Raw genomic sequence first — 27,593 nt, 5'->3', positions numbered from 1 at the left:
GATATTTAGTAGTAACTCAAATCATACAGAATCATAGACTCAGAGAATCATTAAGGTTGGAAAAGACCTCTGAGATTAGCAATCCAAGCTTTAACACAATGCCAATATGCCTATTAAACCATGTCCTGAAGTGCCACATCTACATGTTTTTTTAACACCTCCAGGGATAGTGACTCCATCATTTTTCTAGGCAGCCTGTTCCAATGCTTCACTACTCTTTCAGTAAAGAAGTTCTTCCTAGTATACAATCTAAACCTCCCCTTGCATGACTTGAGGCCATTTCTTCTTGTCCTATCACTTGTTACTTGGTTGAAGAGACCAGCACTCGCATTGCTACAGCCTCCTTTCAAGTAGTAGAGAGCAGTAAGATCTCCCCTCAGCCTCCTCTTCTCCAGGTTAAAGGGTTCCAGTTCCTTCAAATGCTTCTCATAAGACTTGTTCTCCAGATACTTCACCAACCTTGTTGCCCTCTTCTGGACATGCTTTCACACCTCAATGTCCTTCTTCTACTGAACACAATATTCAAGGTGCAGGCTCACCAGCACCAAATCCAGGGGCACAATCACTTCTCTGGTCCTGCTGGCCACACCATGGCTGATACAAGCCAGTTTGCAACTGGCCTTCTTGGCCACCTTGGCACACTGCTGGCTCATGTTCAGCTGGCTGTGAACCAGCCCCCTCCCTGAGGTCCTTTCCCAACAGGCAGCTGTGCAGCCACACTTCCTCCAGCCTGTAGCATTGTGTGGGCTTGTTGTGACCAAAGTGTAAAACCGGGCACTTGGCCTTGTTGAACCTCATACATATATTTTGTGTCAAGGATACTGTAGGAATTAGACGTGTTTTCTTTACCTAATGTCAACAGTTTTACTATACTTTCTGTGTGAAGGACATCTATTCTGAAACAGTACACGGTGCCTGCTCGGTTATATAAAATCTGTCAAAAAACCCAAGCAAACAATCAAAACATATCTCAAGACTTTGTGCTGAGTTTGTGTCCTATTTGTAATAAGTAATAATGTTCAAAAGTCATGTTAAAAATTACATTTAAGTACATTGAATGTTACAGAGATAAAAATTAACTTTGAAATACCAAGAGATCTAAGTCATCAACCTCATTAAGCAAGTATCCAGGAGCTCGGTCATTCCTGTCAATAAGGTGATTTTTCTTCTTTTTTTCCCCAGCTTACCAACAAGGCTCTTGGACTTAACATTGCAGTGCTAGTATTAAGGAAGAATAAATATCTTTAGGAAGGACTTTATTAAAATGTGGCAATATGGTGCTATTGGTAAACAAATCTCACTTTTTGACATACCTAAAAATAATACTCTGTTTTAAAAGTATGGCTTTAAAAACAGCTGAAGTCTGGGTTGAAATTAATTAAGTTGATATATCCAAAAGCATATGTTGCTGTTTCAAGTCATTTTTGTCTGTTGTTTATAAACCAGCCATGATCCACAGTGTATCTAAGTTCAAGGAACTTACGAAGCACCCAACCTTTTGGTAAGTTTTCTGGCAATGTGAGCATACAGTGGCTGGAGCTGCTATATGGGTTTGGGGAAGAAGGAGCTTCTGTGGACACAGACTTCTGTTTAATCCTTACCCATAAGGAAGCAAGGAAAAAACTGATATAAAAGGTTTAGTTCTGGGAGACCTAACTGAAGTATTGAATCTTATGTCACAATCTAATCATAATAATTAAGAGTTAATACAGATGATAAGAACCATGCTGGCTATTTAGAGTCATTCAAATGCATTCAGTTCCTCCTTGTAGATGTCGTTATCATAGTATACATCCATGTATATAATTGACAAGTGTGTAAATTAAATTCTAAGGAAAACCTGACTATGTTTGTGGTCGTATATACATGAAAGTTTTATTTTGGTGGAGCAAAGCAAGTCATTATATGTACAAAGTTATGAGTAAATGGTTTTAGTCATGCAAGAAATGATTGTTAAATTATGTAGAAAAATACATAAGAACTAGAAGAAAAAAAGGACCTGTTATTAGGAGACTATGACTTGGATTGCTGTGTTGTCAGTGATCACCTATACACAATGAACACAATTACACTTCCACGATTATATTGTCTGATAACTGTAAATAGGTTTGCCTTTAACATAGATAATTCTCTACTTTGAATAAAACCAAATCATTCATTCACCAAAGTCAGGGCCTGGGAATGTCGACAACTTTCTAACATGCAGTTTATTCAAGATTACAGGTCCTTGTCCAATAATTTCCTTGTTTCTTAAAACACCAAAATAAGGGAAAATGGAACAGAATTTAGACAGGAAAAAAGTGTAGTATTTTTACATAGATCACTTAGGAGTCAAATTGTTTTCATTCAGCGGGAAAGAAATAAAACAAAGATATGTATAAACCTAGATTCATTCAATTAGCAAAGGAAGGGTGGAAATTTACAGAAAATTTATCAGGAATGTGGGAAATTGCACTGAAGCAGGGAATTGTTCTTTAACCAAACAGCTTTATGTTTACTAGTTGTAGAAAATTAATCGGAAATGTTGATGGAGAAGCAAACACTATAGTTTAAAAAACGTACACTAACCACTGAAGAAAGTGTTAACATCTGGCAATAACTTGTTAAATGTTCTTTGAAGTATTAATTATTATCGGTGCATTGGTTTCCTGGAGTTTTGCAAGTACTCAAGCACTGCCAGTGAGTATTCCTGCTAATTCTGACATCAGCTCTGCTTGCAATAATGGAAAAGTAGATAGAAGAGTCAAGTAACAAGAATTAAGTAAAAAAACCAAACACTAATAGCAGTCAAATATTTTTTTAATGGAATAATGTAGCTTATAAAATCCTGATTTAATTATTTGAGGTTAGTATACATAAATGCGGTGATTTATTATATGTGGAATTTTATAGACTTCGGGCCTAATGTTACATGACTTTCTAATTTTAAATAATAGCACAATATCAATACAGTCCAAGTTAAATAGATTAAGATCTAGCTGGTTGATCTCAAAAAGTGTTTATCACCACTGGTGTTTCAACAGAAGTGTGGAGGAAACTCCTAGGCCAACTGGGTTCAATACTTTTGTTGATTATATACAAGTACACATAAAACATCTTTGATGAAATATATAAATGACATGAAGATTGTTGAAATAGTAAATAATTATGGCAAAGCAATTATGCAGAGTTATGGTAAGAAATTTACCTATTAAAATAAACACTTTAGCAAGATGAGTTGTAAAGTGTTTAGAAGAAAGAATGGTTGCCATACATCTCAAATATGAACTATACACTTCAGAGATATCTTTGTAGCTGTATACCTCACCAGTACAGTGTGTGGAGGATCCTGAAAGATTTGTTGAAAAACCAGGCTGTTTTTCTGTGCTGGTTCCACCACTGTGAACAGATTACAAAAAAAAAAAATTGTGGGAGGTAATTTTGTTTATCTTTCCACATGAGGCTAAAAGCAACAAAAGGGAAAAAAAAGCTGAAAACCCCCCAAAACAAACAACAGAAGATACAAAACACAGCCTGCAGAAGGTATGAAAAAGACAGATGGGGACAGAAACATTCAAGCATTTGCATGTTTTAAAAGCAGGCACGTGGGCCTAAAGAGAGTCCTTTTTTAAAATCTTACTTTATTTTTATGATTTTTGTTGGGGACAAAAGAAGGGGGGAAATGGCCAGCATGCAGAGCATGCTTCCTAGGACTAGTGATACAAACCATAAGTACCAATATCTACCCTGGACCACGAAAGATGTCCCTCTGTTTACCAATAATTTTCATGATGAGTAGTCAGCTGAGGTTTGACACTACAGACTCTTTACTCCAGAAGAATTCTTGACATTTTATCTCCCAACCAGATCTATGGAAGAGCCATCTGCAAGAAAGGCAGGAGGTTGGGTCGTTGTTGAGGTCAGGATCTTTTGATCTGGCTGTGAATGACTTCTGCATATTCATACACAGTTACTTAACTGGAACACAATATAAGAAATTTGAATGTAGAAGCTATCAATCATCAAAAAAAATCTAGTTTATAACTTTCTATTTCCCTGAAGCAGGAAGAAACCCATTTTTTTTTTTAATTACGCTGTCAGTTTACATTGCCAGATTTTCAGAAGCAGGCTGAAAATTGAATGCATTAACAGGTCTGTTTTTTCTCTTATGTGTATATGGAGCTTCTTTCTCTTTCTCATTGGTCTTTACCCTACCATTAACTTAATATCAAATACACCTTATTGCATTTTTTTTAGTATAAAGAGCATTGAAAGAATAATTTATTCAGTACAGTACTGCAAAGCTGTTTGGTTTTTTTCTTTTGGTTTAAAACACTATATTTTAATCATTTTTTCGAGAGTTAACACTAAGTAGGTCAAAATGTATAGATTAGTTTTATCTGTCAGTACTTAAAGACATCAAGGAAACAGAGAAAAAAAAGAACATTTCTCACACAATAAGAAAAGTCTGTTTTCAACATTTTTTTTAAGAAATAGTTTAAGCTCCATAATCTAATGTAAAAACAATGAAAAGTAGACAAATTAAAATTCTTAATAACAGCTAGATTTGTTAGTCACCAAATGATAATTAGAAAAAGCATACTCCCTCCATTTGATTAGTATGCAAATAAAATTCATTGATGTTTTGTTTTAGTACAAGCAATGGTAAAATGAAGACGGAGTGAAAAAGATTCAGTCTGATGGTAGTCATTATGCTGTTATAAATTAACAGCAAATCTAAGCTGATCCAGCTAACATCAAGATTGAGATTTTTATGACTTCAATAGATGTGTCTGGAAAAGGCACAAGTGACATTCTAAATCTTTTATTTTTAAACTAAATAAAAAAAAGGCAGTGGCTACAATGACTTATGCGTAAAAGACCAGATGATGTGTGCTACTTTATTGTCAATTAAATTCCTGTACCATTCAGTTACTGTGGAAGAATTTTAATTACTGCAATAATTAGAGCTTTCAGTAAGGACACCATCAATCTCTCAGTATATTAAATACAAAATTGTTTTTAGTACTATTGTGCAGTTTCACTTTTTATGTGGAAAATGCTTTTAACACCTGCTTTAACCATCTTAAAGAAAATATTTGGTGTATATGAAACTTGTATATGGTATTGCAGATACACTACAAGTTTCAAGATATTATCAAGTTTACTGCAGCTTTGGTGAAGGTAGGATTTGAAGCAGTAGTATCTCAATTATGTCTGAAGTTAATTTATGTTGGATTTGTTTTGCTTTGTTTGAGTTTGTGTCTGTGTGTGTGGTATGATTTTGATGTTGCAAAAGATGTAAGGGAGAAAGAGAAAAACTGAGAAAGAAAGAGAGAAACTGAGAGAAAGAAAGAAGAAAGAAGAAAAAAGAAAAAGGTGGAAAAAGAAAGAAAGAGAAGAGTGAGAGAAGTAAGGTAAATAAATAAGATACAGAGCATTGCTTTCATGAACATTTATAAGGAGTAAAGAATATTCATACAGTTATTTCCAGAAACCAAATTCCAGCTTTGTCATCAAAATCCATTCAAATGTAACAAAGCATAACAAAAGGTTTCAATCAGAGTTATTTCATGTGTGAGAACATCTGTGGAATAGCAAATTCAAATTATGGTGAAATCCACGGAAGAAAAAAGATAATGGTAATAAGTGTGGTTTATTGTTGACATTGTTTGGGACTCTTTTTCTACCTGAAATACAGCTCTGGTAGTAGGAAAAAAGTGAGAACAATCTTTGCAAAAAGTTGTGTACTTTAGAATATTGTGTAGAATTGCAGTCTTCAAATACTCTTATAAGCAAACGTGAATGGGCTGAGAGCAAGATCAAATAAAATTTACTCTAGAAATAGAATTTGCTATAACTCAGGTATGCTAGCAAAATTGTTGAGCTCAATATAATAAAAAAGATAAATCTGGATCTGTCCATATTGGTATTTTTTTATTTAGACTGTTATAAATATTTTTGAAATCATAGAAAAAGGTGGAATTTTATCCAAAATTTGAATCAATATTCACTTTTTGCTAGAATGGTCAAGATCAGGGATTTTGGATAGTTTCCCATATTAAAAAACAATAAAAAATTTTCTATATGATGCAGTCTTGACTATTTTCCGTAGTAATACAAAGCAAATTTGAATGTCTTAAATTCCATTTTTAGATGAATTCTTAAATTTTTCAATTCTAAAGCTGAATAGTATAAAAAAAAAAAAAGGTTCCTCCTGCCACACCCCTACAAAAAGTTCAGTGTCTTTAATTTTGACAAAAGATCTGTCTTTGCCATCTCTTTTAAAGTAGTTTTCCTTGTCACGTTAGTGTTCATTTTTCTGGTATACAAGGTGTGCCTTTCTGGTTTATGATCCTACTCATTCTGGCCCTGGACTAGAACAGAACTGTAGTACCAGCTCCACTGGATGGAGAGCTCAGAATTGCTAGGTTCTAATAGACTGTAGCATTCTCGTGGATATCTTAGTCACTGTTTTCCTCAGTGTCATATAAGCAGGTATTTAAATAAACACTATCATAACCTTATACCATTATGTTTCATTTGTGATATTACATTCTAATCTAGGCCTTTAGACATCTCAAAAATGCAGAAATTCTTATACCAAGCCACTTCAGAAAATAATACGTAAGACCTGAGAGTAAATTAGTCATTAATTAAACATCTTTTAGAAATAAGACTCCTCATATTAAGTTGACTAGTATCTAAAGTAAGACTAACTGGTTGAAAGTAACATTTACTTGATTCTGCCTCATTTTTTACTATACAATTGAATAGAAATAAAACGTCTAATAATGGCATTTTATTTTTCTAATTTTATTTTTAAGTTTTAAATCAAAACCAATGCTAAAGATGGACGTAATATTAAATAATATCCTAAATACACTGATATATGTAATGGCATTGTATATGGAAAATGAACATTTATATTTTCATTCACATTTTAAGCTTTCTGTCACAATCTGGTCCTAATCAGGAGACAAATTAATGAGTAGAATTTTTGTAGTGAGATTGACAGTGGAATCCTATTACTTAGTAGTTTTGAATAAATTCCATTGGTCTCCACACAAGCTGAAGAACAGGAGTGTCTGTCTACCAGTCATATACCCTTTTATTTTCCTTCCAAAACAGAAGTAATTTATATTCTAGATTAATAGTTTTCAGTTACAAACTATTGTAGTTTGCAGAGAAATTAGTGTTAGATCATGAAAATTAGTGTGAAATAGAACCATTACATTATAATTAGTACTATATTTCTTCCAGATTTTCACTGAACAACAAAATGTATCCATGGTTCCTCAGTCATTTTTTACTGTGTTGTCCAGAAGGTCGAGTTATAGCCAGACAAGCTGTAATAAATTATGTGGATGTAGTGAATGGAGAGAGGGTGCAACAAAAGTTTCAGCTGTAGAGAACAGTGCGTAGTAGCTCACTAATATCCTTGTCCATGTTGGAATAAATTCCATTTGTTGCCTCCAGTATAAATATCTCAGAAAACTACTATGATCCACCATCTAAGCCTGCAAGATAATTGTGTGAATTTGCCTTTATGATTTTCTTCATCCACAGTGCAGTTTTTACCCATAACTCCTCCCAATGACTGAAACCAGTGGAAAAAGGACAAGTAGCTCCATGAGCAGGATTATTGATGTAGAAACAGAAGTGATAATGGACTTTAAGTTTGTTTTTTATAAAGCCATTCCAATTGTCATGATAGTAGACAGTGAGGTACAGTTAAGTAGGTACTGTTTTGGATGGAAATGGTAGAACTTTCAATGAACCTTTTTTTCCCCATTATAAAAGTAACAATTTTAGAGACTTACCTGCTTGCTACTTCATTTTTCTCTGTCACTGTTTAACACAAATAAGAACTCTGCTATATGCTCTGTAATATGAAGTTCAGTATTATATTTTTTTCATATATTAAGGTCATTTAGGAATTAGTAGACTATAATACACCTTAAAGTTAATATTTGTGTCATTTGCATGATGCAAGGTATTTCTGTTAGTTATTTTCTACAGGTAGGTAATTAATGACAATGTGGATAAGACACAAAGCTTTTGTATGTATGCTCTCTTTATTTTTCCTCAACTCTTAAATATGGGGAAAAAAAATTCCTTAAATATTATGGAAAGTCAGCTGCTTTATATGATATTGTAGTTTTTACAGCCCTCCTTGATTTTAAATATTAGGAACCAAAATTACAGTGTCATGAAGATTCTAAAATATAAATGAATTGGTTAATATCCTTTCTGTTGTTGTGATCTCTTCCTAGTGTCACATTAGTACTTGGTACCAGTTCATACCAAATGTAAACTTGACCTTTGCTTCCAATATTGTAAATTGTAGTTTATAAATCACGTTAAATGAAAGTAAAAGGTCATCAGTAAATTAATCTGCTAAGTCTTTGGTAGGTCGGGTAAAAAAAATTCTCTTCCATTGTATAGTACGTGAGTATATCTAGGCTACTGGAACTATTGCTTTTTTTGTTCCTTTTAAGAATAATTCACATTCCAGGTTTTTATTGTTTAGAAGAGAGGGTTTTGGTGTGCTTTTTGTTTGATTTTTTTATTTTTTTCTTGTGGTGGGTAGAAGAGCCTTCCTTTCGTATCAATCATAATTAAAAAAACCCCTTCATTTTATACAATCATTTGTTCAACACAGTAATCTGCTTTCATTCTGCTTTTGACAACTGAAAAACAGTTGTGCACCAAGTTTATCATGGGAAAGAAAGCGAACAAATAGTGCACTGCGTATGTTTGTGCACAGGTCTCAGTTCAGTCTTTTTGACAAGGGGTAGTCTGGGTTTTTTTTTGGTGAGCATTGCAGGAATAGAGTGATAGCCACTGTTAAAGTCAACTCTGCAAATACTCTGCAGTCAGCAACTGATTGTTTATAGTAGATGTATCATATTTTCTGGCTGATGTAGTCTAATTCTTCAGTAGGGAATTAGCCTGAATAGAAGTGGTGCTGGTAACAGTGTCACCTATTCATTTCTGTGCACTGAGGTTGCTGTCTTCCTTAAGCATGAATGGATTGATGAATGTCTCACTCACAGATTATTCCCAGTACCATTTGCAAAACAACATAAAGTGATCATTGCTGAATAGTCTGACCTAAAAAGCAACAGGAAAAATAAAATAAACTCACATTTTTTGATCCATAGATATTCTACATGGATATGAACTAATTCCACAAAAGCATTGTCAAAAAGGATAACTTGTTTTGGGACAGAAGATAAGCACAGAGAAATGCAAACCTAAGTAATTATGTTTGGGGAATTAGTTGTAAAAGAAAATCCAAAATAGAAATCAGAAATAAATATTCAAATTAAAAATTGTTACCAACATGAACAAAACTATCGCAGGAGAGGTTATCCATTGCATTCAAGCCTAATTAAATAATTTTCTGAATGCTATAGTAAATTTGAAATTCAGTAGTAATCCTCAAGATGTTTTAAAGTCTGAAATCCAAACCAGAATTTTCAGTCCATTAGCAAAGTATTTTGTGAAAATTTTTTTTTTTTTTTTTTAATAAAAGGGCCATGAAAAACTAGTACTCACTAAATCTCTAGGAAACATGAGAAGGACAAAGTTGAGATCATTTGCATCTTTGCCAGACCAGTGTTTATAATGCAAATTTTAAACTTTGAAAAAGGACTCTGAAGACTGAAAAAGTCTGTTTTACTCAATAGTGGCCAAAGATACTACATTTTATGTTAAAAGAAGTAGTTTTACAGACTTTATCAATATTTATTATTTGTTGATTATTTGAAATAATCTGTTTTATAACAGCTTCTCAAATGGAATGAAATCTATTCAGTAGTAAACTCCCTGCAAGTGTGAGCACTATACTACCTTACAAGTGTAGCTAATTCAAATTTGAAATGCATATGGAATTTTAAGTAGATAATTAATGTCATTGATCAGGTACTGATTTAAAAATATCCACAATTGAGATTTACAGCTGCAAGATGAGAGACAGAGGGTGGGAATTTTAACAAAGGCACAATCCAGAATACTTTGATGTGAATAAAGCTTTAAGTGCTATTGCTGATGATAGTTAATTTCAGTAATACTGCGAAATTCCACTGAAAAATCATTAAAAAAAATTAAAAGAGTATGTTAAAGAAAAGATTTAATAATTTAATAAAAATATACAACTAAGTGTATACAGTAGACTTCCTCCAAATTTTTTCAGTGTTATGATTAAAATGTGTTTTTGATAAGTAATTGAGTAAAAGTTATGCTTATTATTTTTAGAAATAATGCAGCCAAAATCTGCCTTTGATATTACGTACTGAAGCTGTAGAAATATTGATGTTCTCTGATGGGAAATCAAAAGGGTCTATTGATTCTAAAATAGTGTAAATTGTCACAAATAGATTGGCAGGAGCTCACTGACAAAAAGGGTTTTCAGACAGCTCTTGATATTTCAACTTCTAACCTTTTAAATGGGATTAAGCTGCCTCATGCCAAAGTGTGCCTGATTTCTAAATACAGAATGAAGAAATGAAGTGGAATCTCCACTTCTGCTCTTATGGAGCTCTAGAGATAAATAGGTTTACATCTATCAAGAACGACCTGTTGTTTGGTTATTGTATGTTTGTACTTCTGAAAAAGGATGTTTGAAGTAGAGAAGTAAGAGAATTCATAAAATAATTGAATTTTTAGTTAAACTCCACAAAATGGGTAAAAAGTGAACTGTAGTCAAATGTGGATTCATTCTAAATGCACGTGCTTAATAACTGTAAAAATAAATTAAACCAAACCAAAATCAGGATTGATTAAGGATAAGAAAGAACAGGAAGATACATCATTATGTATTAAAAATAGTTGCAGATGTTTTCTCAGTTATTTCTAGCTCTTTTTTCACAAAAGATTTTTTCTTAAGATATTCAGTGAACCATTTGCATGTCATTCAATGTATCTTTAGATCTATAAATTTCAAGATATCTTATAAACATGTTTTGATTAGTGAGCCATGACAGGTTAAATGGATATTTTATCTTCATTAATCATTAACTCTGGACAGTGTTTGCTTAGTCCTTTGTTATTTTATGTCTCTAGGTCTTCAGTTTCTTCTCAGAAGTAAACGCCTTGTTAACTACAGAAAATCCTTTTGATTTTTTTTTTGCTAATAAACATGGGACACATTATATTGCTAAAAAGAATATTGCATACTGAAGTGACCACTAGCTGACAAAAGAGGCATTCTTCTACTTGGAAACTAATTGCTCCTGATTAAAACTGATACTTCCATTTCCTTAAAAACTGATGTCTGTACTTTTTTCAAAATACAGCTATTATCAGTATGTTATTATGATTTACAAAAATGTAAGTATTCTGATTTAGATTTTCAAAGTTTAAAACGTGCATAACCATTTATTTTTCTATTTTTCTAAGATGCAAATATTCAGTAGAAAAATGAGTAAAGGTACTTTGAGCATTATCAATGTATGTCTCATACATGACCTAGAGTAACAATAAACTGTAACAAATTTTTGTTTGAAATGGATTTTTAATGATTAGTCAAGCTTCTTCTGTTTTAAAGTAATTCAATGGCTTCGTTTTCTATATATTGTGCTACTTGCAATTACCCTCTAACATTGCAGTTGTGTTTAGGTGTGATGTCTTCTTTATAAACTGAAAATTACTTGTCAGACTACCCTAAATTGCTTTTCTGATTTACCTTTTACCCCTTCTGATAGTTATAGCAGTAGTAGTTCTTAAATATATTTTGAAGAAAATTATTGTTTCTAATAAGTAGTTTATGTATATACTCACAAGACTAACTATTAATTCAATGCAGAAAGCCAGCTGTCTCTATTTAGTAAAACCTCAATCTTGAAACTGGTAAGCTTGCAAAGGTAGTCGTGGAAGAGCAGGCCAGGCAAAAATGAAACAACCCACTAAAATACCAGATTTCACAACTCATTACATCGTTTACTGTGTTTCCTCAAGGGATTGTTTTGCCTTTTGGAGAACTGAGAAGGCTTGATTACTTGTCTGGCCTGTGGAAATAACAAAAAGCTTTCATCATTTAATTTTTTACTCGATGGAAGTGCCAGAGATATAAATATAAAATAGAAGTAATCTCAGCTTATTACTTCCTTATAATAAAAGGAAAGCAAAACAAACAAAAAACTCCACTTCACCTTCTATTTGGATCTGCAAAAAGAATCTCTTATTTTTGCTGCCATATGAATATTTGTCACATAAAATTAATTCTGTGATCATCTGATGCCTTTAAATTTGCTAGTGTATATATGTAGGAACACAGGGTATATGTAGATGCTTAAGGGACCGTGTGCATGCATAGGATTCTTCATGCTCAGATGAGAAAGCACAAAAACCACCATGGCTCTGTTCTCATTTTTTAAGACCATGCAAAATACTTTTCCTCTCACAAATCCAGGAGAGTTGTCTGTGTCCATTTTGCCCAGGACTCCTAGGATTTTTTTTCCATATTCATGTGTTTCACTTTCATATCAAAGGTAGCTAAAAATATTTAACTAGATTGAGACTTAATGAGTCACTGTTAAGCAGTTGTCCCTCAGGATTTCATCATATGCTGGGACTAGCAATTGAAAAAAAAACAGGGAGAATTTGGCAAAGTTAGGACTGAATTGGGACTTCTGGCACATAAAATCATAACACCAGGAATGTCAGTATGAATATTGATACATTGTTTGACCTAGTGCCAGGACGTGAAGCAACTGGAACCTCCTCCTGGGAGGGCATACGTAGTGACAGACAAGAAGAATTTCCTAAATGCCAGAATTTAGAGAAGGCAAGATTCCCAGTGCAGTTTCTGGCTATATTCCTTGTTCAGTAGCTCTCAAGTCCTTTCATATGCTTTTTCCACTAATTTCTCTAATCTTTACAAAATTTCTAAAATCAGAACAGAAAAAAAGGCACAGTTAATTTTGTAGCTTCCTACTTGTTGAGGCAGTTTTGTTTTATGTTGTGGTCTTTAATCAAGGTAGATGACTGCTTGGACTTAGTTTCACCTTGAATTACCAGATAAGCAAAGCAGACGTGAAAGGCTGCCACATATAATTACTGACCCTGGAGGTATAGAATACCCTACCATGACAACAGTTTTCAGAAAAAAGTTCTTGCCTCAAAGCCCCTAAAGAAATTGAACGTTACCCGCAGGAACCTGATTCAGGTTTTGCTACTGATAAGCCTTTGACTTCTCATTGAATCAAATGCAAATAGTATCTTAGTGTCATAAAAGTTACCTACTGGCAATATCTGTCCTTGATTTGTGCAACATGCTTTTTCCCCTCACAACATTAATATTTATGAAAAAAATATGACCCAACAATCAGAGAACATGCTCTTTCTAAGACTGTAATTTATTCTCTCTGAGAGCATTCTTCACCATTCCATATTTTCAGTTCACTTCAAGACTTTCTTAATGTATTCTTCACACATTAAGTATTTTTGTGTTATTTATGACTAATCTGATGCAGTTCTATTAAAGCCAGCAGAGAGATCTGGGTGGATATCAGAAAAAAAAGGAGAGCATATAAGCTTTGGAAGAAGTGGCAGGCATCTTGGGAAGACTACAAGGATGAAGTGAGAACATGTAGAGAGAATACGAGAAGATCTAAATCCCAACTAGAACATAGATTGGTCAATTCTGTAAAAGACAATAAAATATCTACAAGATTCTACAAATATATCAATGACAAAAGGAGGTCCAATAAGAATCTCCATCCTTTACTGGACACAGTGGGGACATTAGTAAAAAAGGATGAGGATAGGGCTGAGGTAATTATACAATTAGAGAATAGTTTGGGTTGGAAGGAGTTTAAAGGTCGTCTAGTGCCAATAGCCCTGCCAAGGGGTGGGACACCTCCCACTAGACCAGACTGCCCAAAGCCCCATCCAGCCAGGCCTGGAACACTTCCAGGGAGCATACACAGCTTTCCTGAGCAACCTGTTCCAGTGCCTCACCAACCTCATAGTGAAGAAATTCTTCCTTATGTCTAGTCTAAATCTACTCCTCTCCGGTTTATAGCCATTGCCCCTAGTCCTGTCGCGACATGCCTTTGTAAAAAGGCCCTCGCTAGCTTTCTTATAGGCCCCTTTCAGGTACTGGAAGGTTGTTATAAGGTCTTCTCAGAGTCTTCTCTTCTCCAGGCTGAACAACCCCAACTCTCACAGCCTGTCTATGTGTGTGAGGTGCTCCAGCCCTCAAATCATCCTTGTAGCCCTCTTCTGGACATGTTCCAACAGCTCCATATCCTTCTTATGTTCAGGATTCCAGAACCGGACAAAGTACTCATGAGAGAGGAATAGAGAGACAAAATCACCTCCCTCAACCTTCTGTCCACACTTCTTTTGATGCAGCCCAGGATACAATTAACCTTCTGGGCTGCAAGCGCATATTGCTGGCTCATGTTGAGCTTCTCATCAATCAGTAACCCCAAGTCCTTCTCTGCATGGCTGCTCTCAATCCCATCATCCCCTGTCCTATATTAAAACCACGGATTGCCCCAATCCAGATGTAGGACCTTGCACTTGGCCCTGTCGAACCTCGAAGGGCCACACAGAGGCTCACACAGTTGCACTTCTCCTGCTTGTCCAGGTTGCTCTGGATGACATCCCATCATTCCCCTGTGGCAACCCCACCATTCAGTTTGGTGTCATCTGCAAACTTGCTGAGGGTGAACTCGATCGTGCTGTCAATATCATTGATGAAGATATTAAACAGCACTGATCCCAGTAGGATCCCATGATGGACACCACTTGTGTCTATCTGGACATTGAGCCATTGACCACTACTCTCTGAATACAACCATCCAACCAATTTCTTATCCACCCTAACAGTCCACCCATCAAATGTATATCTCTCCAATTTCAAGAGAAGAGTGTTGTGGGGGACCATGCTTTACAGAAATACAGATAGATCACATCCATTGGTTTTCATATGTCCACTGCTGTCATTATCCCATCATAGAAAGCCACTAGGTTGGTCAGGTAGGACTTGCCCCAGTGAAGCCAGGCTGGCCACCACTAATCACCTCTCCATCCTCCATGTGCTTTAGCATAGCTTCTAGGAAGATCTGCTCCATGATCTTCCCAGGCACAGAGGTGAGGCTGTTCCCAGGTTGGTAGTTCCCAGGGTCATCTTTTCTACCTTTTTTAAAAATGAGCACAATGTTACCCTTCTTGCAGTCACCAGGGACTTCTGATTGCCACGATTTTTCAAGTATCATGGAGTGTGGCTTCACAACAACATCAGGTAACTCACCCAGTACTCTGGGATGCATTAATAGGAATGGTCTCATCAGGTCCCATAGGCCTACATATATATTCAAATTCCTCAGGTGGTCACGAACCTGATCCTCCTCTACAGTGGGAGGGTCACCTTCTTGTCATCCATTGACCCAACAGGGGTGAGGAGAGCAGTTGTCAGTGAAGACTGAGGCAAAAAAAGTTGTTGTTGAGTACCTCAGCCTTCTCCTTGTCTGTTGATAGGAGGTCACCATTTTCATCTATGAGTGGGGGTACATTCTCTTTAACTTTCCTTTTCTGATTCATGTACCTGTAGAAGACCTTCTTGTTAGTCTTCATTTTCCTTGCCAAGACCAGTTCCAGCTGTGCCTTGGCCTTCCTGATGCCATCCCTACAAAACCAGACAGTGTCCCTACACACTTCCCAGGTTCCCTATCTCTGCTTGCACTGCCTGTGCAGTTCGCTTTTGTTCTTCAGTTTGACCAGCGGGTCTCAACTCAGCAACACTGTTCTCTCCCTGTCCGATTTCCTACACCTGGGGACTAAGCACACTTGTGCTTTATGGAAAGCACCCTTAAATATTTGCCAGCTCTGTTCTGCTCCCTTGTACCTGAGGACCATGTCCCATGGAGTCCTATTGAGTAACTTCTTGAAGAGCTGGATGTCTGCTTTCCTGAAATTTAGGGTCCTGACTACAGTCCTTGCTTGCCCTATATCCCCCTGGACTTTGAACTCTACCAGTGTGTGATCACTGCAGCTCAGGATGCCTGCAATCTTGATGACACTGATGAGTTCACTTGTATCAGTGATCATCAAGTCCAGTGTTGCATCACCTCGGGTGGAGGTCTCTATTAGATGGCTTAAGAAATCATCTTCAATGCACTCCAGGAGTCTCCTGGATTGCCTACTGCTTGCCATGCTACTTTTCCAGCATATGTCAGGGTGGTTGAAGTTCCCCTGTAGGAAAAGAGCTGGCAAGTGTGAAGCCTCCGGTAAGTGGAGGAAGAAGGCTTCATCAGCTGACTCTCCTTGATCAGATGTCCTGTAGTATACACCAACCACAAGGTTCCCATTGGTTCCTTGGTCTTCTATTCTGACCCACCAGCTTTCAAACTTTTCATGGCTACTTCAAAGACAGCTCACAGAATCACAGAATCAATAGATTTGAAAAGACCCACTGGATCATTGAGTCCAACTATTCCTATTAAGCACAAAACGATGCCCCTGAGCACTTCATCCACCCATCTTTTAAATACCTCTGGGGATGGTGACTCAACCACCTCCCTGGGCAGCCTGTTCAAGTGTCCAATGATCCCTTCTGTGAAAAATTTTTTTCTGATGTGTTGGAATTGGAGAGCGACGGAGGGAGTTGACCAAACTTGGTTAGGTGATCAAAGCTCCGTTTATTGATTTACGGTTGCTTCTTTTATACAGTGTTTAATTAGCTTATACATATTACAAAAATCTAGCTCATGATTGGTTACATATAATTAGCTCATACATATTGCAAAAGCTTAGCTTATGATTGGTTACATCCACCTGCAGAAGTTACGGTTTATCATGCTTGCACAGCTATATTCTATCTTGACTACTCCCTCAATGTGTTCCTCCTTTGACACTAAAGTTTCTGTTTAACCAGCATAACTCACATTTTACAAGGACGACACGTCCTTGATACCTCTTTCTGAAAGCCATTGTTGTAAATATGGCTCTACATCTCCCCCGTTTTCTTTAGGCATTGCTAATGCAATTTGATTAATACATTTTGATACACACTTAATGGCAACTTGTATGCCTATCAATATTAAAATGATGATGCCTAACCAACGTAAACCTTCTTTCAACAGCCCTTGGAGCCAAGGTCCTTCAAAGACAGTGTCCATTTGTTTGTGACCTTCAACCTGCAAGAATTTCTCTACACTGATGTCCAGCCTGAACCTCCTCTGGCAGAGCTTGAGGCTATTCCCTCTTGTCCTGTCCCCTGTCACTTGGGAGAAGAGGCCAGCTCCCTCCTCTCTACAACCTCCTTTCAGGTAGCTATAGAGAGCAATGAGGTTTCCCCTCAGCCTCCTCTTCTCCAGGCTAAACAACCCCAGCTCTCTCAGCCGCGCCCTGTAAGACTTGTTCTCCAGCCCCCTCACCAGCTTTGTTGCTCTTCTCTGGAAACGCTCCAGCGCCTCAACGACCTTCTTGTGGTGGGGGGCCCAGAGCTGAACACAGTATTCAAGGTGCAGTCTCACCAGTGCCGAGTGCAGAGGGAGAATAACCTCCCTGGACCTGCTGGTCATGCCATTTCTGATACAAGTGAAGATGTTGTTGACCTTTTTGGCCTCCCTGGGCACACTGATGGCTCATGTTCAGTCGGCTGTCAATCAACATCATCTGGTCATTATCATCCGGGTAGCTTTCTAGCCACTCTTCCCCTAGTCTGAAATAGTGCAGAGGGTTGTTGTGCCCCAAGTGCAGGACCCAGCATTTGGCCTTGTTAAACCTCATCCCATTCTGTAGTATACACCAATCACAAGGTTCCCATTGGTTTCTTCGTCTTTTATTCTGACCTACAAGCTTTCAACCTGTTCATGGCTAGTCTTCAAAGACAGCTCTTCACATTCTATCCCTTTTCTGATACATAGAGCAACACCTCCCCCACCTTCTTCCTGATCTGTCCACTCTGAGCAGTCTGTAGGCATTGATAGCCACACTCCAGTCATGGGATTCATCCCACCAAGTTTCAGTGATGGCAACTAGACGGTAGCTTTCTAGTAGCATGGTAACTTACAGCTCCTTCTGTTTGTTTCCCAAGCCTTGTGTGTTTGTATAGAGGTCCTTCAGCCAGGCTGTTGGTCGCATTGCCTTCTGAGTGGAAGACTCTCTATTTCCTTTAAGGTGTTTTGCGCAAGTTTCCTGCCTGGTACCTACAACCTCAGGAGCCTCCTGCTCATCTCCACAGGACTTCAACTGTGTTGCGACGTCCCCAGAATACCCCTGGAAAGCAGGTGGAGGGGCCCTGTCCCTCCAACCACTGTGTGTCCTCCCACCACTTGTCATAGGCAAGTCTGATATTATCCCTCTCCCCCTTCACATCTAGTTTAAAGCCCTATCAATGAGCCCTACAAGTTCCTGGACAAAGACCCTGTTCCCACTTTGAAAAAGGTGGCTCCCATCTGCTACCTGTAAACCTGCTGCCATGTAGGCCATCCTATTGTCAACAAAACTCGAAGTTATTATAGTGACAGCAGCCACGGAGCCATGTATTAATAGACTAGACCCATCTGATCCTAACAATATCACCCCCTATAACTGGAAGGAGGGATGAAAAAAATCACCTGGGCCCCAGGTTCCCTCACTTGAAGTCCCAAAGGCTTTAAAATCTCTTTAAATCACCCTTGGGCTACAAACTGCAACTTCATCACCTGTCACATGGAACAGCAATAACAGATTTCTGCCTGGTTGATGGACTTGCTTCCACTCACTCCATCCCTTTAATCCCCTGCCTACATCCTGGTTGGGGAAGATGTCTAATTGGCTAGGCAGGTGTTTAACCATTTCCTCATGAATCATGGGAGTTTGGTTATGCCCCCCTCTCCCTGTCTTCTGGCTCATGAGGCTGAGTACCCAGAGAATATCTCACCTTTTTATTAGGGGTATGATTTAGAAGTGGACAGGTATGGTTGGGCTTGATGTTCTCAAAGATCTTTTCCAGCCTAGGGATTCCATGATTCTATGATAAATATCTTTGCAATCCAGTCAGTAATATATATTTGTTAGCCATCTGTATTTCATACATGAAATAAGTGGTATGCTGGTTAAATTGAAAGGACTTAAGGAGACATGTGTGTGTTTATATGTATATGTATATGTATATGTATATGTATATGTATATGTATATGTATATGTATATGTGTGTGTATATGTGTGTGTATATGTGTGTGTATATGTGTGTGTGTGTATGTGTGTGTGTGTATGTGTGTGTATGTGTGTGTATATGTGTGTGTATACGTATATGTATACGTATATGTATATGTATATGTATGTTTATTTGACAGGTACTGTCAGGTTCTTATTTTATTTATATTTTTATATATATATGATGAATATTTCTATATGATGTGTATATTTCTATATGATGTGTATACATTTATATAGTGTTTATCATAATAATCTATTTTAAAAAAGTTTTAAGATATAAAGCGCCAAAATTTCAACTCAAAGAAGCCTACTGTTCCAGAACGTGTTTGAGATAATAAGACAGCCATAAATCTTTTCAGAAATAAGAGCAGAGAGTGCAGTCCCATTTCTTAATAATGTCCATCTATCAAATCCTAGTTACCTTATCACAGACTCATAGAATCATGGACTAGTTTGGGTTGGAATGGACCTTCGAAGTTATCTAATCTAACCTACCTGTAGTGAGTAAAGACATCTTCAACTTGATCAGGTTGCTCAGCATACTGTCCAGCCTGACCTTGAGTGTTTCCAGGGATGGGACATCTACAACCTCTCTGTGTAACTTCTTGCAGTATTTCACCACCCATCATTGTAAAAAAAAATTCTTTGATATGTCTAGTCTGAATTTACCCTCTTTTTGTTTAAAACTTTTACTTGTGCTACTGCAACAGGCCCCACTAAAATGTTCATATTCATGTTTCTTATTAAAAATTCAAAGGCCGCAGTAAGATCTCGGAGCCTTCTGTTCTCCAGGCTGAACATTTCCACCTCTATAGAGTTAGTTAAGCTGCCATGTGAATGAACACTTGTCCATAGACAGGAGAACCAAAGCAACAGTTTGGTCAGACATTAGTTTGCAATTGGAAATTACCAATTGTATAATTATAGATGTAAATGAAGCACAGATATTGTCTAGTCACATTTTATTTATGGTTATATCCATTTGTTGCCTTTTATTATGTCCTAAAATGAGTTTTAATATTTATAACTAGCATTTTATTTACCTATACATTAATAAAAAGAGATTAAAAAGAATAAGAGATTGAAAATAATATTCAAAAAAAGTGGGAATATTTCTAAATATATAAATATTTAATGGATTTTTGCTGATATCAGATTAACTTCAGTTTCTTCAGAGACACGTTAAAGAACTTTCAGTTTAAAAAATTAATTCTTGCAAGCAAGAAGAGACCGTGTATTATTAAATTGTACTGGATGACATAATATTTCTGAAGGAAAAATAGTTGGAATCACAGTAGCATGCAGAAACTGCACTGTTCGATTTATCAAGGCTTTTAACAAGAATATTACTTTTCTGAAATGGATGGAAAGTTTTCTACACATAATCTAATATGATTTATTTATTTTTTCATATATTACGTAGCCTGGTCCTAATAGTACTGCTATCCAAAATGGCTGTCATTAAAAGTAAGAAGCTGTGATGCTCTGAAAAGAAGGGATTTGAATATGCATAAATGCACAATTTTCAATGTGAGAAAGCTTTCAAGTTAAACATAGCTTTATAAATAATCCAGCTTATCTGTGCATTTTTTATACACTAGTTGTCATAAAACTGATGCAAATACAAAGTCCCTGAATTTCTCATTTGGCTGTTGAGGTTGGTTGATTTAGTTTCATAAACATTAATATGATATTTCTGAAAATCATAAATGAGGATTATTGCCATTATACTACACTGTAAAAAAAAAAAAAAAAAAGAAAAAAGAAAAACTGATGAGAAATAAAGCTTTGTTCCAAGGACAAAATTTAAGTGAATTGAATTGCCCTTTTTTCATTGCTAAGTACTTGAATTAACAAATTTTGTCCTCCAAAGTTGCTTGAAGCAGTAATAAAACTCTTAATCTAGTAATTATTATTGCTCTACTACATATAATTTAAACCTTTAACCAACAAAGATGTTATCTTCTATTTCTAATAATAAAGCCAGATGTGATTATATTTGCTGATCATGAAATTTCATTAGTCTAGCTCAATTTCATTTTCTCTTTTCTATTTTTCTAGCCATCATAGTTATACTCAGACTTCTTTTCAATAAAACTGAGTCAGGAGTGTGCATTCTTCTCTAATTTAAAGTGTACAGACACCAGAGTCATGATAGCTTATTTCTAAATTCTGTGGTGATTGACATCAGACATCCACGAGTTCTCAAAAAGCACAGGTAGTGCACAAAGACAAGAACAGAAATTCACTTGGATTTGAAGAGGAATCATATACCTCATTTTTAGTTCTTCCTATATGAGCAGAAATATTAAAACACAAAAGATAAATGAGCTAATGGGTTATTTAAATTGCGGGTTTTGGACAGCTACATACTAAATTGCTATATCAACATCTTAACATTCAGATTAGTATGGAAAAGAGTATTGAAAACTAAATACACTAACTTAAGGAAAACTAAATACACTAACACTTAACTAGTTTTCCTGCTAAGGATCTAGCACTATGAGTCTATAGATATAAACAAATTAATTGCTAAATAATCTTGTAATTATTGAAAAATGTCAGTAGAGTGACAAATACTTTAATTAATAATGTGCCTATTTTCTAAAAAAGTATCACATGACACGTAATTGCATAAGTGAACAGAATGCTGCTCTGGGAGTCATACCTGGAACACCAAATTAGGGAAATAGTGTTGATATAGGGGACATTGCACTTAACAGTTTGATCGCATCCTTTTGTGTTTTGGTCAGGTCCAGTAGCTGGCAAGTATACATGCACACAAATGTAACTGCATAACTACATTCATATTGAGAGTCTTGAGAAGCGTGCCTTACACAGAGCCAAGATGTAATCAGACTAGATCTTTGACTTGACTTATAGATTATCCATTGTATTCATTTTCTTGTGCACATAGACACAAACTGACTTTAAGCACCAGAAAAGTGAGACTACACTTGTTCTCTCAGTTATAAAGTTATGTTCTCTTTGTGTATGTCAGATCTGCATGCATGCCAATAATCAGCTGGAGTTGGCTGGTGTTTGCCTACTGCTAGCTGTAGCAGTTTATATGCACAATAATTTAAAAAAAAATAGAGCTTTTCTGTTTTAAATATATCCACTTAAATTATTTTGGCTTGGAGACTGTAGGTGCCAACTTTTATCTGTTGCCTTTGCTGTACTAAATGCACTATACTACACATGCTAAAACAGGTGTTGAAGCAGTGAATTGACATTTCCAGTATTGAAACGGAATTTTCAGAGGTACCACTATCAGAAAGTGAATTGTCAAAGACTGAGATTAAAGTAGTGATAAAAATGGCAGAAACAAATATGGTCATCTCCTCAGAGATGCTGCTCTGCACATCCTGTAGCAGGTAATATATATATCTCCCACTGAGTAGAAATGGAGATGATCTGTGTAGCTTTACATTAGAATTGGGTGATAAAAATCAAAGAGATTTAAAAATTAGTTTGATATTATTTTTAAATTTGTTGTCATTCTTTTTACAGTTCATTGATATAGCTGTTTAACATGCCCCAAAGCAGTGTGCCATTCCTCAAGGAAAATAGAAGAGTGTCTGAAATATTATTCTACTTTTTCTTGAAAAACTTTTTTCAGTCCATATCTATGTCAATCCAATCTCCTCTTCGTAAATGTCAGTATTTCCTATTAAAATGCAAGTGCTGGATTTATGTTTGAGGGGACAGGAACACTAATTATAAATAAATGTCTGGATCAAAGAAATACAACCTGTATGTATGTGTCTGTATACATATATACACACACACATATGTATATTTGAATTTTTCAATGTAATACACATTACTGAAGACTGTAGCTTGAGTTAGAAAATTTCATTTAATTACCCTGAAAAACACCATCAGAACACTGTCACAGTGGGATATATTTAAAATGTTTGCATTCTTCTTGTGTCATATGTACTGACGCCAACTGATCAATACAAAATTTTTAGTCTTGCTTTACTTTTCTTTTAATTGTTTGACAATAGCCAGTAAAATATTGGGATGGCACGCTGGCTTAAAGTGAACAGTGTTCCATAAAAAAGGAACCAGGTTTGATGTGTTTTGATAGGGTTTTTTTTATGTGGTTGTTTCACATCTGAGGGAATAGAAAGGAAACAACCAGAAAGAAAGACAAAGATCCAAATACCATCTTTGACCATATAAAAATATTTTTGTCTATGAAAGCTATCACTAATTATTAGTGCTGGCTTTAAACTGCAAGACATAATAATAATATGTTGGGAAAACACAGAAAACACATAAAAGTGGTTCACTGAAAGCAGCTCTATGTGAAGAGTATGTAAAAATTCATTAGAGGAAAGAAGTTGTGTAACTTTATTAAACCGTACTGAACAATTTATTGGAATTATTTGTGTTATTCTTTAGTTTTGTTGTAACAAATATTGATGCAATAAATGAACATTTTCAATTTTCACTCCTTATGGTTTATATTTGCTAGCAGAATGTTGTATATACACAATTAGAAATTAGATCAGTACAGAATTCTAAATGAGAATTCTTCTTAATTGCAGCAGTGTAAAGAAAGATGGTGCCAATGAGATTTTTATATTTTGTTTTTTCCCACAAAGGTTTCTATGTATGATCTACCTATGAAAATTATCTCCTCAGATAAAATTCACAATCATGAGATGTAAACAATCCTCGCTTTGCTGCAGAAAAAAAAGAGAGAAGATTTAGGATGAAAAGTAGTGACCCAAGCTTCACACACGTCAGGACTTGGTAATAAACTATCCTAAACCAGGATATAACTAGCAGCTGTAGAAAGAAAAGAGAACTTTAATGCAAGAATGCATTTTCCTAAGAAAGAAACAATGTCGTAGATTATGTCCTGACTTAATTTGAGCCTTAGACTATTGTTGGAATACGTGCCAAAAGAGTGTACTCTAGCAAACTATGTGAAATTCCTAGTTCCTGGTTTCAAGTAAGGGAGATATTTTATTGATGATCACCAAATAAAAGTGAATAGTAATAGCTAAGGGTAAAGCAAATCTTGCAATGAAGTGGCTCCCCTAAGAAGCATTGTCTGTCAAGAGCAGAAGCTGCATTCCTAGCAGAAATCTGTTGGAAGGACATTTTTCTACTATCTGTCTTCTGGGGTGGACAACCCCTTTAAAATAAATAGTAGGAATAACTCAGTCTCAGATTATATCCCACACAATCACAGCCTCATCATAATATTTCTAAAAAAAAATCTTTATTTCTTATTTATTTTGGTAAGTCTAAGTCACTGTCAATAAACTCTTCTTTTTCATAAAATATGACATTCACCTTTATAAAATATCTCCCTGGGAATATTAACATAATGATTGATTGGGGAGAAATGTCTTCAAAGCCTCCTGAAGGTAGAGTGTAAAATGGTATTCACTCACTCACTCACTCACTCACTCACTCACTCACTCACTCACTCACTCACTTACTCACTCACCTAAAATTGCTGTTAACATGGCAGAAAGGAGATGAAATAAAGTTAGCTGCATTCTTCTGTCTCCATAAAGTTAAAGCAAACTTTGTCATCATTATTACTATTTCCTAGCAACTTCTGTGATGCTGCATCAGATCCAAAATGCCTCTGAAGCTTCTCATGACATAGTAACTATTACTTGTACTTATACTAAGCTTAAGCTATCTTTGCAAGTTTGTAGAATATGAAGACAAAACCAGAAAATGGCTAAGAAGCTGTGCATAAAGTTGGGAGTATTTCTTAGTTTTACCAGTTCTTCTTAATAGTTAGGACAGCTTCAGATAGTACTTAGTTTCCTAGATTCAATTTACTTTATTTAAACACTAGTAAAATTGACAGGATATGATGAAGGTATTGAGTGGTTTCCTGCAGAATCCAGTTATGCAATGATGCTGAACCATGGCACTGACCTGAAGGACAGCTGTGGAGTCTTTTCTATACACTGATAAATGGCAGGCTTCTTTTAGTCTCATCCAAATGAGTAATATGCTTCTTTCATGCAGAAAGTAATTTCTTACTAGAAATTTTAGATTCCAAAACTATTCAATGTACTGTTTTTGTAATCTCTTTATTTAGAGGTATTTCTTTGTTCTTACAATTTATCTGAGCACAATATGTCTGCTAAACTCAGGAGTTTAACATAAGAAACAGAGGAGATTACAGAGAAGAAAGCACCAAGGACTTGGGTCGTTCTTCAGACAATAATGACCCTTTTTGAAGAACTGTGCTTTACTGCAGCTGAGCATTGAATGCCCTTTTGTCTTTTTAGGTGTTAGAATTAGGTATTTTTAATTACAGTTTTAAGTATAGGTAATACAAGAGCATGAGAAAGACTTATTAGTTTTGAAAATAATCTCATGGGAAAAAGTATGATTTTACTTAGATCAAAGGAAAAAGATGGTGCAGTTATCAAGCATTTGGTTGAAACATACTGTGCAGAAACTTTATATATGGAGCACTGACTGCAGAGCTGGCTTCTGGTCTAACAGTCCCTCTCTACTTCCTCTGTGTTCAAAGATCTGTCCTGTATTTCTTATTCGTAGTTCAAAGTCCTTCATCTTCTTAGGTTTACTTGCCACAGTTTACCCACAGTTTCAATTTTTTATGCTCACATTCATGTCTTTTATTGGTGAGATGCAACTCAGAACAATATTGTTGCATAGACTTTCTGAAAAACTAGCCAGGTTGTTCTTTACATTGCTTGGCATCTTTGGCTATTTAGGTTATTCCTGATAACTGCATTTCTTGCATTTTGGTAGTATATAAATGACAATTACTGACTGCATGATCTCTGTTTCTTGGATTGTCATGTTCAGAGAAAAAAACCTTTGCAGTGTTTACTTAAGTGTAGGCCTACAGTTTACAGTTATCTATTTGTGAAAAAGGTTGTCTTGCTTTTCAGCTTAAGAAAGGAGATTATGCCATATTTTGGTATTTTAGGTATTTTGGACACTGTAAAACATCAAATTTGACTTCTCTAAGTCTTGGATGCCTCAGTTGTCAATTTCTTGCATGCACAAAAACTGCTTTGCAATATATACAACTAAATTCATCCCTGGTGCAACTTCGTTGACTTCACACTAAAATCAGCTTCTGTTAAATGATCCATATGGGAAATACACTGTTTGGTTAATCAAAGGCAAGTGTCCTTTATGATGTGTGTTAGTTTAATTCTGGTATTTTACTTATGCGTATTGCTTGTAGTTATTATGATTAAATATGCAAAAATTGACTGAATTTGAAGTGGTATAACTGATGATGCTGGCTAAATTGTATAACGAACTATATGTGAAGAAGTTGATGGAATGCACATATGAGTGAACTGTGGCGTGGTTTACACAACAACATAGACAACGGATGGATGTTGAGAATAACAAGAAGGATGTTGAGGCTCTGGAGCGAGTCCAGAGAAGAGCGATGAAGCTGGTGAAGGGGCTGGAGAACAGGCCTTATGAGGAATGGCTGAGAGAGCTGGTGTTGTTTAGTCTGGAGAAGAGGAGGCTGAGGGGAGACCTCATTGCTCTCTATAACTACCTGAAAGGAAGTTGTGGAGAGGAGGGTGCTGGCCTCTTCTCCCAAGTGACAGGGGACAGGACAAGAGGGAATGGCCTCAAGCTCCACCAGGGGAGGTTCAGGCTGAACATTAGGAAAAAATTTTTCACAGAAAGGGTGCTTGGGCACTGGCACAGACTGCCCAGTGAGGTGGTTGAGTCACCTTCCCTGGAGGTGTTTAAGGGACAGGTGGACAAGGCGTTGAGGGGTATGGTTTAGTAGTTGATAGGAACGGTTGGACTCGATGATCCGATGGGTCTTTTCCAACCTGGTGATTCTATGAAAAGGGGGAATCTTTATATCAATTTTTATTCTCTGTAGTTCAGAGTCACTTCTGGGAATAACTGTAGTTGTTTTTAATGAGTTTGCTAAATAATTTTATCAGTAATTGTGATGAAGTGAAAATTCAAATCCCCACTCAGCTACAATCTCCATGACAGTTTCATAAGGAAACCATAGAAAATTCCTGTGGAAAATGCTATAGATAAATCATGGAACTGTTGTCTCCTTTTATGAAGAAATGCTTGAAAAGAGAAACTCAATGAGTAAAGGCAAAATATCTCAAAGTATTTATGTGAAGTTCTAAATCCTGATTAAGGTAAAAAGTGAAAAAAAAATAGATCTACTGTCTTTAATGTCATCCATAGATTTAAATCTGTTACATCTGAATTAGTTCATAAATGTGTCGACAAAGGAAATATGACTTACAGGGAGTTTAATGTATTTCTCTCCACTCTTCCAACTTACCTTGCTCTATAGAATGAACCTCACTTTTTCTGCCTGATGAACACCTATATGACTTCCCATCATTTTATTTCTAAATGACAATTCAAAATCCCTAATTTAAAATTCTTCTTTCTAATTTTTATTTCTAAAGGAAGCAGTTATGAGC

At 36.0% G+C, this 27,593-nt stretch overlaps 1 protein-coding gene across 1 annotated transcript in view; it reads left to right on the top strand.

Moving 5' to 3' along the window:
• The window catches only part of CNTNAP4 (contactin associated protein family member 4), a 240,164-nt gene that overhangs the window by 49,325 nt on the left and 163,246 nt on the right, over positions 1 to 27,593 (top strand). The window lies entirely within an intron of this gene.

This window comes from Phaenicophaeus curvirostris, chromosome Z, assembly GCF_032191515.1.
Source record: "Phaenicophaeus curvirostris isolate KB17595 chromosome Z, BPBGC_Pcur_1.0, whole genome shotgun sequence".
Classification (NCBI taxonomy): Eukaryota; Metazoa; Chordata; class Aves; order Cuculiformes; family Cuculidae; genus Phaenicophaeus; species Phaenicophaeus curvirostris.
Note: the sequence above shows the minus strand (reverse complement) of the source record. Positions and strands in the feature narration are given on the sequence as shown.